At 35.4% G+C, this 14,244-nt stretch overlaps 7 non-coding genes across 7 annotated transcripts; all 7 read left to right on the top strand.

Moving 5' to 3' along the window:
* The first annotated feature begins 2,351 nt into the window (after positions 1-2,351).
* Trnan-guu (transfer RNA asparagine (anticodon GUU)) lies at positions 2,352-2,425 on the top strand. Its single transcript has one exon. It is a non-coding gene; the product is annotated as a tRNA-Asn (tRNA).
* A 704-nt stretch (positions 2,426-3,129) lies between these two features.
* Positions 3,130-3,203, top strand: Trnan-guu (transfer RNA asparagine (anticodon GUU)). The gene has a single exon. It is a non-coding gene; the product is annotated as a tRNA-Asn (tRNA).
* A 2,857-nt stretch (positions 3,204-6,060) lies between these two features.
* Positions 6,061-6,134, top strand: Trnan-guu (transfer RNA asparagine (anticodon GUU)). Its single transcript has one exon. It is a non-coding gene; the product is annotated as a tRNA-Asn (tRNA).
* A 708-nt stretch (positions 6,135-6,842) lies between these two features.
* Positions 6,843-6,916, top strand: Trnan-guu (transfer RNA asparagine (anticodon GUU)). Its single transcript has one exon. It is a non-coding gene; the product is annotated as a tRNA-Asn (tRNA).
* A 704-nt stretch (positions 6,917-7,620) lies between these two features.
* Trnan-guu (transfer RNA asparagine (anticodon GUU)) lies at positions 7,621-7,694 on the top strand. The gene has a single exon. It is a non-coding gene; the product is annotated as a tRNA-Asn (tRNA).
* A 707-nt stretch (positions 7,695-8,401) lies between these two features.
* On the top strand, positions 8,402-8,475 carry Trnan-guu (transfer RNA asparagine (anticodon GUU)). The gene has a single exon. It is a non-coding gene; the product is annotated as a tRNA-Asn (tRNA).
* Positions 8,476-13,930: 5,455 nt separating this feature from the next.
* On the top strand, positions 13,931-14,004 carry Trnan-guu (transfer RNA asparagine (anticodon GUU)). Its single transcript has one exon. It is a non-coding gene; the product is annotated as a tRNA-Asn (tRNA).
* Positions 14,005-14,244: the final 240 nt, after the last annotated feature.

Genomic DNA, 14,244 nt, shown 5'->3' on the forward strand with positions numbered 1-14,244 from the left:
AAGCAATTATTTCTCAGATTTATCTGGTCAGGAAAGTCCCATTTGGTTCACTATTATACAATAATTGGTGATAAGCGAAATGGCGGACTACAGTTAACTGATATAAAGATGAAAATGTATGCATTCAGACTAAAATTTTTAAAAAGATACTTTGATGTGAATTGCCATGCTATGTGGAAAAATACCTTTGATCACTTTTTATCTACTGTCCTGAACATGAGGTTGACCAAAGAGTTGTTTCTCATGTCTTTAAATAAGCAACAATTGAATACCCTACCTATATTTTACAGAGAAATGTTTCATGCATGGGAAAAACTTAGAAATAATATCGATACAAATATTGATGTGAGGAATGTTTTTGAACAACCTCTCTTTTTAAATCCTAATATTACATGTGCTGGTAAAACGTTGTTTTTCGCAGAATTTATAGAAGCAGGAATTGTTCGTGTTCAGGATATTACATATGAATTTGTACCTGGAATATTACCTTATAGAGCTATTCAAGAAATGATATACAAATCAAATTCTGAGATCAAAACAGATAAGATAAAAGAAGACTATAATTGCATAATAGAAAGTATACCATTAGGCTGGAGAAATATTGTTGCAACAGAGTCAAAACCCACTGTAACCAATGGGAGAAATAATATGTTTCTCAGAGTTGATACAAAATTATATGACCTCTGTTTATGTACAACACAACTATTTTACAAGCTTTTATGTACGTTGATTTTTCAAGAACCAGCTTCTGTTTCCTTTTGGAGTAAGATATTTAGTTTGGAAAAGCATAAATACTGGAAATTGATACACCTACCTTTCAAGACCCCAGATTGTATAGATTTGGATTACAGAATAATGCACAATCGAATATTTACAAAAGAGAGACTAAAATACTATGGCAAAATTGATAATGACTTATGTCCAGTGTGCCAGTTGGAAACAGAGGATTTATTTCACATGTTTTTGAAATATCCTGAATTAAGCTCTTTTAAGAATTATATTGTATATATAGTTGAGATTCTTTTTAAAAATTGTAGAGTTGGTGTTCTCAATAGAACTTCTTTTGAACAAATGCTCATGATAGGATATAACAAAGAAACAAAATTAGTAAATAGTTATTTTTTGAACTACATTCTGAGCATTGCTCGATTGTGCATTTACAAAAGAAGAAACATTATGTCGTTATTAGGGAAACAAATAGACATCGAAAGATTGTTCCAATATTTGACTAGAAAATATATATTATATGCGTATCAACATTACAAAGACAAAAATCAGACTTTGATTACGAAGTATTTTGTAAAAGATAATCCTTTAATGAGAATAGAAGAGGATAAACTGTTTATTACATTGTAGAATCATTGTTTTGTACTATAGGATTACAAAATAAAATTTTAGAATCATTGTTCTGTAACATAGCTTAACAAAATAATATTGTAGAATCATTGTTTTGTAATATAGCATTACAAAATACTATTGTAGAACCATTATTTTGTAATATAGCATTACAAACTACTATGTACATACTGACTGTATACTTTTAACTTATATACTGTGCAAAGCGTTTTTTAAATAAAGAAAGAAAAAAAAAAGCGCGTTCGGCTGTTAACCGAAAGGTTGGTGGTTCGAGCCCACCCAGGGACGATGACTCTTATTTTGTACCTCTTCGTTTGAGTCTTTCATCCTTGTCTATCATATTCCGGAACAAAAAGCAAGCGTGACATATGTACATATATTGTTTAAGGCATCTTTATTGCATTGTTATACAATGATTCAACTACAAAAATTTATTTTACATAATCTTCACACTACCGACAAGCAACAAGTAAGCTTATGTACTTAATGCAGTGTCATAATAGATGCATAAAAGTGTTTTCAGATATGAGATTACACACCATTTTCCAATATGACCATCAATCAGTTTTAGCAGTGAAAATACTCTCAGGCCAAAACTACAAGACATATGCATGAAACGAAATGATTAGAGATAGATATATCCAAATTGGACATAAATCCAATGTATTCGAGGCGAGAAGAGCGATAAAATGCCTTATTTGCTGAATGATGTCAGTTTTCTACAAATTGAAATTTACCCCTTTCTCTATATGATCTGTACATCTCTTAATTACGTGGTTTATAATATGGCCCAGTGAACATTTTAAACTGCAGAAATTGCTTAAAGCTTATGTCATCACGCACTCCACTGCCCATTGGCTGACCGTTTGAGACGAAATCTAGATTGCTGAACATACCCATTTCTGACACTTTCGCACTTTGTCTCACTTCCATAAAAACCGGTCATTTTGACTTTAAAGCTGACTAATTATTGACCAGGAGATATTGCTCTTCAGGTCTCTGTGGCGCAATCGGCAAGCGCGTTCGGCTGTTAACCGAAAGGGTGGTGCTTCGAGCCCACCCAGGGACGATGACTCTTATTTTGCACCTTTTCATTTGAGTCTTTTATCCTTGTCTGCCATATTCCCGAACAAAAAGGAAGCATAGTATATGTACATATATTTTTTAAATCATGTTTATTGCATTATTATACAACGATTGAACTACGAAAATTATTTTGACATTACCTGCACACTGCCGCCAAAGAACAAGACTTTTGTACTTAATGCATTGTAATAATAGATACATAAACGTGTTTACAGATATGATATTACACACCATCTTCCAATATGATCATGACTCAATTTTAGCCGTGCAAATACTCTCAAGCCAACACTACAAGGGTTATGCATAAAACCGAATGATTAGAGATAGATATATCCAACTTGGACATAAATCCAATGTATTCGAGGCGAGAAGAGAGATAAAATGCCTTATTTGCATAATGATGTCAGTTTTCACCAAATCGAATGATACCCCATTTTCTATATGATCTCTACGTGTGTTAATTACGCGGTGTATAATATGGCCCAGTTAAAATTTTAAACTGCAGAGAATGGTTAATGCTTATGTCGTCATGCACTCCACTACCGATTGGCTGACCGTTTGAGACGAAATCTAGATTTCTGATCATAACCATTTCTGACACTTTCGCACTTTCTCTCACTTCCATTAAAACCGGTCATTTTGACTTTGTAGCTGACTAATTATTGACCAAGAGATATTGGTCTTCAGGTCTCTGTGGCGCAATCGGTTAGCGCGTTCGGCTGTTAACCGAAAGGTTGGTGGTTCGAGCCCACCCAGGGACGATGACTCTTATTTTGTACCTCTTCGTTTGAGTCTTTCATCCTTGTCTATCATATTCCGGAACAAAAAGCAAGCGTGATATATGTACATATATTGTTCAAGGCATCTTTATTGCATTGTTATACAATGATTCAAGTACAAAAATTTATTTTACGTAATCTTCACACTACCGACAAGCAACAAGTAAGGATATATACTTAATGCAGTGTCATAATAGATGCATAAAAGTGTTTTCAGATATGATATTACACACCATCTTCCAGTATGATCATCACTCAATTTTAGCAGTGAAAATACTCAGAGGCCAAAACTATTAGATATATGCATGAAACCGAATGATTAGAGATAGATATATCCAACTTGGACAAAGATCCAATGTATTCGAGGCGAGAAGAGCGATAAAATGCCTTATTTGCTGAATGATGTCAGTTTTCTACAAATCGAATTATACCCATTTCTCTATAGGATCTGTACATCTCTTAATAACGTAGTTTATAATATGACCCAGTGAACATTTTAAACTGCAGAAATTGCTTTATGTTTATGTCACCACGCACTCCACTACCGATTGGCTGGCCGTTTAAAGGAGACTAGAAAGAAAAATTTGCCTTTTATGTATGTAATTCTCTATAAATTTTAATTGGACTGTGATGTTTATAAATTATATATCGTAGAATGGTAGTGATTATATTGCGCGGAAGATACCACTATCGCGTAAATTGTCGAGTTTTTCCGAGCTTTGATGAGACGATAGATGACGTGGTCCTGTGACGCAGTACTAGCCAGTCCTCAAATACAAACATACATGGCGAGCGAGACAAGAGGAGTGAAGGTTTGGGTTGCTCATTCAAAAGTTGAATATGTTTCCGAGTTATGCTCATAACTATATCTGTTGAACTGTGTGTTTAAGACCTGACAGCAGAAAAGTACAACAGTAAGAAGGTGCTCATATTTCATATCTTGGAATTTAAAAAATGCAATGTAATTTTTAAATAAATACTTATACATCGTGTGCTGTGCACAAATGTGATAAGGATTAAGTGATGGTGCCCAATGTAAAAATTAAAAATTTACCACAATGCAATAAATTCATTTAAGAATGATGTAAATGACATATTCATTACACAAGCCCGGACAGTTCAAGCCGGGAGGAAAACCTCCCGATTTTGGGGGTATTTCCACACCTACCTCCCGATCTCGTACTATCTCCCGAGTTTTTGCAGAGAACTCCCTATTATAACGTAAAGTTTAATTACCATGATTAAATTAAAAGAAGGAATAAATGAAAATATGTCACGCAGTATATGTGCCCCCAAAGAACTAATTCAGAATAAATATTGTATTCAGTAAACCGTGTTACACGCCTTAAGACTTAAACCTAAGGAAATAAGGTGGGATTTAAATGTGGGAAAAACAGATTTTAACTGTTAAAATGAAGTCCTAGGCATCGTAAGTTACAATAAAATTGGGCATCGTTTATTTTCCAATCAATACTGATGTTTACATATACATATTGTAGAACATGGTTTCTTTGAAGTATGTCGGAAGAGCAGTCCTTTTCACAAGATAAATGAATTGATAAGGATTAACTGTTAATTAGCCACACTGGCCTTATGCTTGTGTACTCAAGTCTAACCGTTAGCTATTATGCATTTTAGCCACAGCTGACCAGAATAAGATACAAGGGTCTTGTCCTGGGGGATAATAAGGCGTATCAGAGGGGAAATGGCGCGTCCAATGGGTGCTCGCACATTGGGGCAAGGGATGGGGTCAACTGTAGCCTCCTCCAATTTCTATTGTCAGCCAGTTAAATTGAAACTTTGATTTTATAAATGACCTCTTTTCTTTTTAGTCGCTGCTATTTAAACATCCTAAGGGATAGTTTTATATCAGTTCCAATCATTACAGATTACCGTTTATACATACTACGTGTAACAGGCATAGACTGATTATTATTTTTTATTTTTAAATTTTTATTTAAGATTACTGAAAATTGTGTTTTCTCGAAACATGACCGTGTCAGTGGTTTAAAATCTTATTTTTAGATAAGCTTTCATTTGATTAAAATCAGATCTCAATTTCACGTAGGACAGTGGTGATTTGATTTCGATTGTGCCATGTTAAGGCATGTACGTCAACATCTTGAAAATACATTTACTCTTTTCATCAGCGCGATCAAAGTTTCCTCAGGCAAACAATTTTTTTCCGACAAACCCGACGGGGACCTAACTTTGAATAGAGGATGGGCCCGAACTAAAATTAAAGGGGCCCCGAGAGTCGGGCTATCATATTTTTTCCGGGTTCCTTTTCGTAACATTCCTTTAGAAATGTAATGATTATAGTGTGCTGTATGGTGTTGCTTTGAAATCGACTCGCTTGTAATAATGTATCCATACTTTCTTTATGCCTTTATTTTTGGAAAAGAAAAAGAAAATGTTGTCCACAGGCTTTTCTTAATGTGCTATTACACCCGTAAGTAACGCAAAACGGCATTGTCTTTTACTCTGGCAACTCCCAGTTGGGATGCTGGAGTCGCTTCTATGACGTCACACCCGAAAGTAACCGAATAGGCGCGGAAATTTTGCATACAAGGTCACGGAAATTCAGCTCCTAGAAGATATGCCAATATTTAAATATTGGCATTACGGTCGCGGATGATACTTCAGAATCAGGTTTTCTTCTATAGTGCTTTTATTATTATTCTGTATTTCCATTGGTTTCTGGTCTCCTTTAAGGCGAAATCGAGATTTCTGACCATAACCATTTCTGACACTTTCCGACTTTCTCTCACTTCCATTAAAACCGGTCATTTTGACTTTGCAGCTGACTAATTGTTGACGAAGAAATATTGGACTTCAGGTCTCTGTGGCGCAATCGGTTAGCGCGTTCGGCTGTTAACCGAAAGGGTGGTGGTTCCAGCCCACCCAGGGACGATGACTCTTATTTTGCACCTCTTCATTTGAGTCTTTCAGCCTTGTCTACCATCTTCCGGAACAAAAAGCAAGCATAATATATGTACATATATTGTTTAAAGCATGTTTATTGCATTAGTATACAACGATTGAACCACGAAAATTATTTTCACATTACCTTCACACTGCCGCCAAGGAACAAGACGACTTTTGTACTTAATGCAGTGTCATAATAGATGCAAAAAGGTGTTTTCAGATAAGATATTACACACCATCTTCCAATATGATCATGACTCAGTTTTAGCCGTGAAAATACTCTCAAGCCAAAACTACAAGGCTTATGCATAAAACCGAATGATTAGAGAGATATACATATCCAACTTGGACATAAATCCAATGTATTCGAGGCGAGAAGAGCGATAAAATGCCTTATTTGCTGAATGATGTCAGTTTTCTAAAATCGAATTATACCCCTTTCTCTATATGATCTGTACATCTCTTAATGACGTGGTTTATGATATGGCACAGTGAACATTTTAAACTGCAGAAATTGCTTTATGCTTATGTCATCACGCACTCCACTACCCACTGGCTGACCGTTTGAGACGAAACCGAGATCGCTGACCATAACCATTTCTGACACTTTCGCACTTTGTCTCACTTCAATAAAATCCGGTCATTTTGACTGTAAAGCTGACTAATTATTGACCAAGGGGTATTGCTCTTCAGGTCTCTGTGGCGCAATCGGTTAGCGCTTTCGGCTGTTAACCGAAAGGTTGGTGGTATGAGCCCACCCAGGGACGATGACTCTTATTTTGCACCTTTTCATTTGAGTCTTTTATCCTTGTCTGCCATATTCCCGAACAAAAAGGAAGCATAATATATGTACATATATTTTTTAAATCATGTTTATTGAATTATTATACAACGATTGAACTACGAAAATTATTTTGACATTACCTTCACACTGCCGCCAAAGAACGAGACTTTTGTACTTAATGCATTGTAATAATAGATACATAAAAGTGTTTACAGATATGATATTACACACCATCTTCCAATATGATCATGACTCAATTTTAGCCATGAAAATACTCTCAAGCCAAAACTACAAGGCTTATGCATAAAACCGAATGATTAGAGATAGATATATCCAACTTGGACATAAATCCAATGTATTCGAGGCGAGAAGAGAGATAAAATGCCTTATTTGCATAATGATGTCAGTTTTCACCAAATCGAATGATACCCCATTTTCTATATGATCTCTACGTGTGTTAATTACGCGGTGTATAATATGGCCCAGTCAAAATTTTAAACTGCAGAGATTGGTTAATGCTTATATCGTCATGCACTCCACTACCGATTGGCTGACCGTTTGAGACGAAATCTAGATTTCTGATCATAACCATTTCTGACACTTTCGCACTTTCTCTCACTTCCATTAAAACCGGTCATTTTGACTTTGTAGCTGACTAATTATTGACCAAGAGATATTGGTCTTCAGGTCTCTGTGGCGCAACCGGTTAGCGCGTTCGGCTGTTAACCGAAAGGTTGGTGGTTCGAGCCCACCCAGGGACGATGACTCTTATTTTGTACCTCTTCGTTTGAGTCTTTCATCCTTGTCTATCATATTCCGGAACAAAAAGCAAGCGTGATATATGTACATATATTGTTTAAGGCATCTTTATTGCATTGTTATACAATGATCCAACTACAAAAATTTATTTTACGTAATCTTCACACTACCGACAAGCAACAAGTAAGCTTATGTACTTAATGCAGTGTCATAATAGATGCATAAAAGTGTTTTCAGATATGATATTACACACCATCTTCCAGTATGATCATCACTCAATTTTAGCAGTGAAAATACTCAGAGGCCAAAACTATTTGATATATGCATGAAACCGAATGATTAGAGATAGATATATCCAACTTGGACAAAGATCCAATGTATTCGAGGCGAGAAGAGCGATAAAATGCCTTATTTGCTGAATGATGTCAGTTTTCTACAAATCGAATTATACCCATTTCTCTATAGGATCTGTACATCTCTTAATAACGTAGTTTATAATATGACCCAGTGAACATTTTAAACTGCAGAAATTGCTTTATGCTTATGTCACCACGCACTCCACTACCGATTGGCTGGCCGTTTGAGACGAAATCTAGATTGCTGACGATAACCATTTCTGACACTTTAGCACTTTGATTCACTTCGATAGAAACCGGTTATTTTGACTTTAAAGATGACTAATTATTGACCAAGTGATACTGGTCTTCAAGTCTCTGTGGCGCAATCGGTTAGCGCGTTCGGCTGTTAACCGAAAGGTTGGTGGTTCGAGCCCACCCAGGGACGATGAATGTTATTTTGCACCTCTTCATTTGCGTCTTTCATCCTAGTCTACCATATTCCGGAACAAAAAGCAAGTGTAATATATGTACATATATTGTTTAAGGCATCTTTATTGCATTGTTATACAATGATTCAGCTAGGAAATTCTATTTTACATAACCTTCACACTGACGTCAAGCAACAAGTAGGCTTATGTACTTAATGCAGTGTCATAATAGATGCATAAAAGTGTTTTCAGATATGATATTACACACCATCTTCCAATATGATCATCACTCAATTTTAGCAGTGAAAATACTCTCAGGCCAAAACTACAAGACATATGCATGAAACCGAATGATTAGAGATAAATATATCCAACTTGGACATAAATCCAATGAATATGAGGCGAGAAGAGCGATAAAATGCCTTATTTGCTGAATGATGTCAGTTTTCTACAAATCGAAGTATACCCATTTCTCTATATGATCTGTACATCTCTTAATTACGTGGTTTATAATATGACCCAGTGAACATTTTAAACTGCAGAAATTGCTTTATGTTTATGTCATCATGCACTCCACTGCCCATTGGCTGACCGTTTAAAGGAGACTAGAAAGAAAAATTTGCCTTTTATGTATGTAATTCTCTATAAATTTTAATTGGACTGTGATGTTTATAAATTATATATCGTAGAATGGTAGTGATTATATTGCGCGGAAGATACCACTATCGCGTAAATTGTCGAGTTTTTCCGAGCTTTGATGAGACGATAGATGACGTGGTCCTGTGACGCAGTACTAGCCAGTCCTCAAATACAAACATACATGGCGAGCGAGACAAGAGGAGTGAAGGTTTGGGTTGCTCATTCAAAAGTTGAATATGTTTCCGAGTTATGCTCATAACTATATCTGTTGAACTGTGTGTTTAAGACCTGACAGCAGAAAAGTACAACAGTAAGAAGGTGCTCATATTTCATATCTTGGAATTTAAAAAATGCAATGTAATTTTTAAATAAATACTTATACATCGTGTGCTGTGCACAAATGTGATAAGGATTAAGTGATGGTGCCCAATGTAAAAATTAAAAATTTACCACAATGCAATAAATTCATTTAAGAATGATGTAAATGACATATTCATTACACAAGCCCGGACAGTTCAAGCCGGGAGAAAAACCTCCCGATTTTGGGGGTATTTCCACACCTACCTCCCGATCTCGTACTATCTCCCGAGTTTTTGCAGAGAACTCCCTATTATAACATTATGTCTGCCAATTTTCATTTCTCAGAAGAAGATAAAAAACAAAAAACAAAAACAAAAAAGCACCATCCATAAATATATAGAACGTATACAATCAACAGATGCCATATTCTATTTTATCACTTGTGAATATTGTCGTGACGAAATAGTAAATATCACACTAGTTTTTTTCTCCAGTAAATAGAATGTTAAGATTAAACATTATTCACGTAAATTTCATACTTTTTCAAACACTACAACAGATTTGTAGTAATAAAAACATTAAAAGAATAAAATTGTCGCCAATTGGCCTAAATCCCATGAATGATCACTGTGAATGTGGCCTACGTTTCTCTGCAAAGAAAATCAATCTCCATTTCCACCAAAGAAACTGCCAGTTAACGCCTGACATTCCTCTACCGTATATGTAAAGTTTAATTACCATGATTAAATTAAAAGAAGGAATAAATGAAAATATGTCACGCAGTATATGTGCCCCCAAAGAACTAATTCAGAATAAATATTGTATTCAGTAAACCGTGTTACACGCCTTAAGACTTAAACCTAAGGAAATAAGGTGGGATTTAAATGTGGGAAAAACAGATTTTAACTGTTAAAATGAAGTCCTAGGCATCGTAAGTTACAATAAAATAGGGCATCGTTTATTTTCCAATCAATACTGATGTTTACATATACATATTGTAGAACATGGTTTCTTTGAAGTATGTCGGAAGAGCAGTCCTTTTCACAAGATAAATGAATTGATAAGGATTAACTGTTAATTAGCCACACTGGCCTTATGCTTGTGTACTCAAGTCTAACCGTTAGCTATTATGCAGTTTAGCCACAGCTGACCAGAATAAGATACAAGGGTCTTGTCCTGGGGGATAATAAGGCGTATCAGAGGGGAAATGGCGCGTCCAATGGGTGCTCGCACATTGGGGCAAGGGATGGGGTCAATTGTAGCCTCCTCCAATTTCTATTGTCAGCCAGTTAAATTGAAACTTTGATTTTATAACTGACCTCTTTTCTTTTTAGTCGCTGCTATTTAAACATCCTAAGGGATAGTTTTATATCAGTTCCAATCATTACAGATTACCGTTTATACATACTACGTGTAACAGGCATAGACTGATTATTATTTTTTATTTTTAAATTTTTATTTAAGATTACTGAAAATTGTGTTTTCTCGAAACATGACCGTGTCAGTGGTTTAAAATCTTATTTTTAGATAAGCTTTCATTTGATTAAAATCAGATCTCAATTTCACGTAGGACAGTGGTGATTTGATTTCGATTGTGCCATGTTAAGGCATGTACGTCAACATCTTGAAAATACATTTACTCTTTTCATCAGCGCGATCAAAGTTTCCTCAGGCAAACAATTTTTTTCCGACAAACCCGACGGGGACCTAACTTTGAATAGAGGATGGGCCCGAACTAAAATTAGAGGGGCCCCGAGAGTCGGGCTATCATATTTTTTCCGGGTTCCTTTTCGTAACATTCCTTTAGAAATGTAATGATCATAGTGTGCTGTATGGTGTTGCTTTGAAATCGACTCGCTTGTAATAATGTATCCATACTTTCTTTATGCCTTTATTTTTGGAAAAGAAAAAGAAAATGTTGTCCACAGGCTTTTCTTAATGTGCTATTACACCCGTAAGTAACGCAAAACGGCATTGTCTTTTACTCTGGCAACTCCCAGTTGGGATGCTGGAGTCGCTTCTATGACGTCACACCCGAAAGTAACCGAATAGGCGCGGAAATTTTGCATACAAGGTCACGGAAATTCAGCTCCTAGAAGATATGCCAATATTTAAATATTGGCATTACGGTCGCGGATGATACTTCAGAATCAGGTTTTCTTCTATAGTGCTTTTATTATTATTCTGTATTTCCATTGGTTTCTGGTCTCCTTTAAGGCGAAATCGAGATTTCTGACCATAACCATTTCTGACACTTTCCGACTTTCTCTCACTTTCATTAAAACCGGTCATTTTGACTTTGCAGCTGACTAATTGTTGACGAAGAAATATTGGACTTCAGGTCTCTGTGGCGCAATCGGTTAGCGCGTGCATTAGTATACAACGATTGAACCACGAAAATTATTTTCACATTACCTTCACACTGCCGCCAAGGAACAAGACGACTTTTGTACTTAATGCAGTGTCATAATAGATGCAAAAAGGTGTTTTTAGATAAGATATTACACACCATCTTCCAATATGATCATGACTCAGTTTTAGCCGTGAAAATACTCTCAAGCCAAAACTACAAGGCTTATGCATAAAACCGAATGATTAGAGAGATATACATATCCAACTTGGACATAAATCCAATGTATTCGAGGCGAGAAGAGCGATAAAATACCTTATTTGCTGAATGATGTCAGTTTTCTAAAATCGAATTATACCCCTTTCTCTATATGATCTGTACATCTCTTAATGACGTGGTTTATAATATGGCCCAGTGAACATTTTAAACTGCAGAAATTGCTTTATGCTTATGTCATCACGCACTCCACTACCCACTGGCTGACCGTTTGAGACGAAACCGAGATCGCTGACCATAACCATTTCTGACACTTTCGCACTTTGTCTCACTTCAATAAAATCCGGTCATTTTGACTGTAAAGCTGACTAATTATTGACCAAGGGGTATTGCTCTTCAGGTCTCTGTGGAGCAATCGGTTAGCGCTTTCGGCTGTTGTTCTCAATAGCACTTCTTTTGAACAAATGCTCATGATAGGATATAACAAAGAAACAAAATCAGTAAATAGTTATTTTTTGAACTACATTCTGAGCATTGCTCGATTGTGCATTTACAAAAGAAGAAACATTATGTCTTTATTAGGGAAACAAATAGACATAGAAAGATTGTTCCAATATTTGACTAGAAAATATATATTATATGCGTATCAACATTACAAAGACAAAAATCAGACTTTGATTACGAAGTATTTTGTAAAAGATAATCCTTTAATGAGAATAGAAGAGGATAAAGTGTTTATTACTTTGTAGAATCATTGTTTTGTACTATAGCATTACAAAATAAAATTTTAGAATCATTGTTCTGTAATATAGCTTAACAAAATACTATTGTAGAATCAATGTTTTGTAATATAGCATTACAAAATACTATTGTAGAACCATTATTTTGTAATATAGCATTACAAACTACTATGTACATACTGACTGTATATTTTTAACTTATATACTGTACAAAGCGTTTTTTAAATAAAGAAAGAAAAAAAAAAACCGGTTCTCGTCCGATCACCGAAGTTAAGCAACGTCGGGCCCGGTTAGTACTTGGATGGGTGACCGCCTGGGAATACCGGGTGCTGTAGACTCTAAATTTTTTTTTTCTTTTATAACTAAAAACAGTTGAAGTTTTTCTTTCTTTCTTTTATTGTAACTAAATTTACTTTCTTCAATATAAATAATAAATAGAGCAATTTCTCGAAAAAAAAAAAAAAACAAAAAGCGCTTTCGGCTGTTAACCGAAAGGTTGGTGGTATGAGCCCACCCAGGGACGATGACTCTTATTTTGCACCTCTTCATTTGAGTCTTTTATCCTTGTCTGCCATATTCCCGAACAGAAAGGAAGCATAATATATGTACATATATTTTTTAAATCATGTTTATTGAATTATTATACAACGATTGAACTACGAAAATTATTTTGACATTACCTTCACACTGCCGCCAAAGAACGAGACTTTTGTACTTAATGCATTGTAATAATAGATACATAAAAGTGTTTACAGATATGATATTACACACCATCTTCCAATATGATCATGACTCAATTTTAGCCGAGAAAATACTCTCAAGCCAAAACTACAAGGCTTATGCATAAAACCGAATGATTAGAGATAGATATATCCAACTTGGACATAAATCCAATGTATTCGAGGCGAGAAGAGAGATAAAATGCCTTATTTGCATAATGATGTCAGTTTTCACCAAATCGAATGATACCCCATTTTCTATATGATCTCTACATGTGTTAATTACGCGCTGTATAATATGGCCCAGTTAAAATTTTAAACTGCGGAAATTGCTTAATGCTTATGTCGTCATGCACTCCACTACCGATTGGCTGACCGTTTGAGACGAAATCTAGATTTCTGATCATAACCATTTCTGACACTTTCGCACTTTCTCTCACCTCCATTAAAACCGGTCATTTTGACTTTGTAGCTGACTAATTATTGACCAAGAGATATTGGTATTCAGGTCTCTGTGGCGCAATCGGTTAGCGCGTTCGGCTGTTAACCGAAAGGTTGGTGGTTCGAGCCCACCCAGGGACGATGACTCTTATTTTATTCCTCTTCATTTGAGTTTTTCATTCTTGTCTAAAATATTCCGGAAGAAAAAGCAAGCCTAATACACTCATCATAATCATGGCTTTAAATATTGTATCTCTAAATGTAAATGGCTTGCGTAATTTGAATAAACTAAAGTCTGTTTTAGAAATATTTAAAGAGAAAAGAGGCCATATTTTATTATTGCAAGAAACCTTTTGGGATGATGAGTTTGTTGAAAGTATT

The sequence above is a fragment of the Sinohyriopsis cumingii genome, unplaced genomic scaffold, assembly GCF_028554795.1.
Source record: "Sinohyriopsis cumingii isolate HCF-2022 unplaced genomic scaffold, ASM2855479v2 utg002136l, whole genome shotgun sequence".
Classification (NCBI taxonomy): domain Eukaryota; kingdom Metazoa; phylum Mollusca; class Bivalvia; order Unionida; family Unionidae; genus Sinohyriopsis; species Sinohyriopsis cumingii.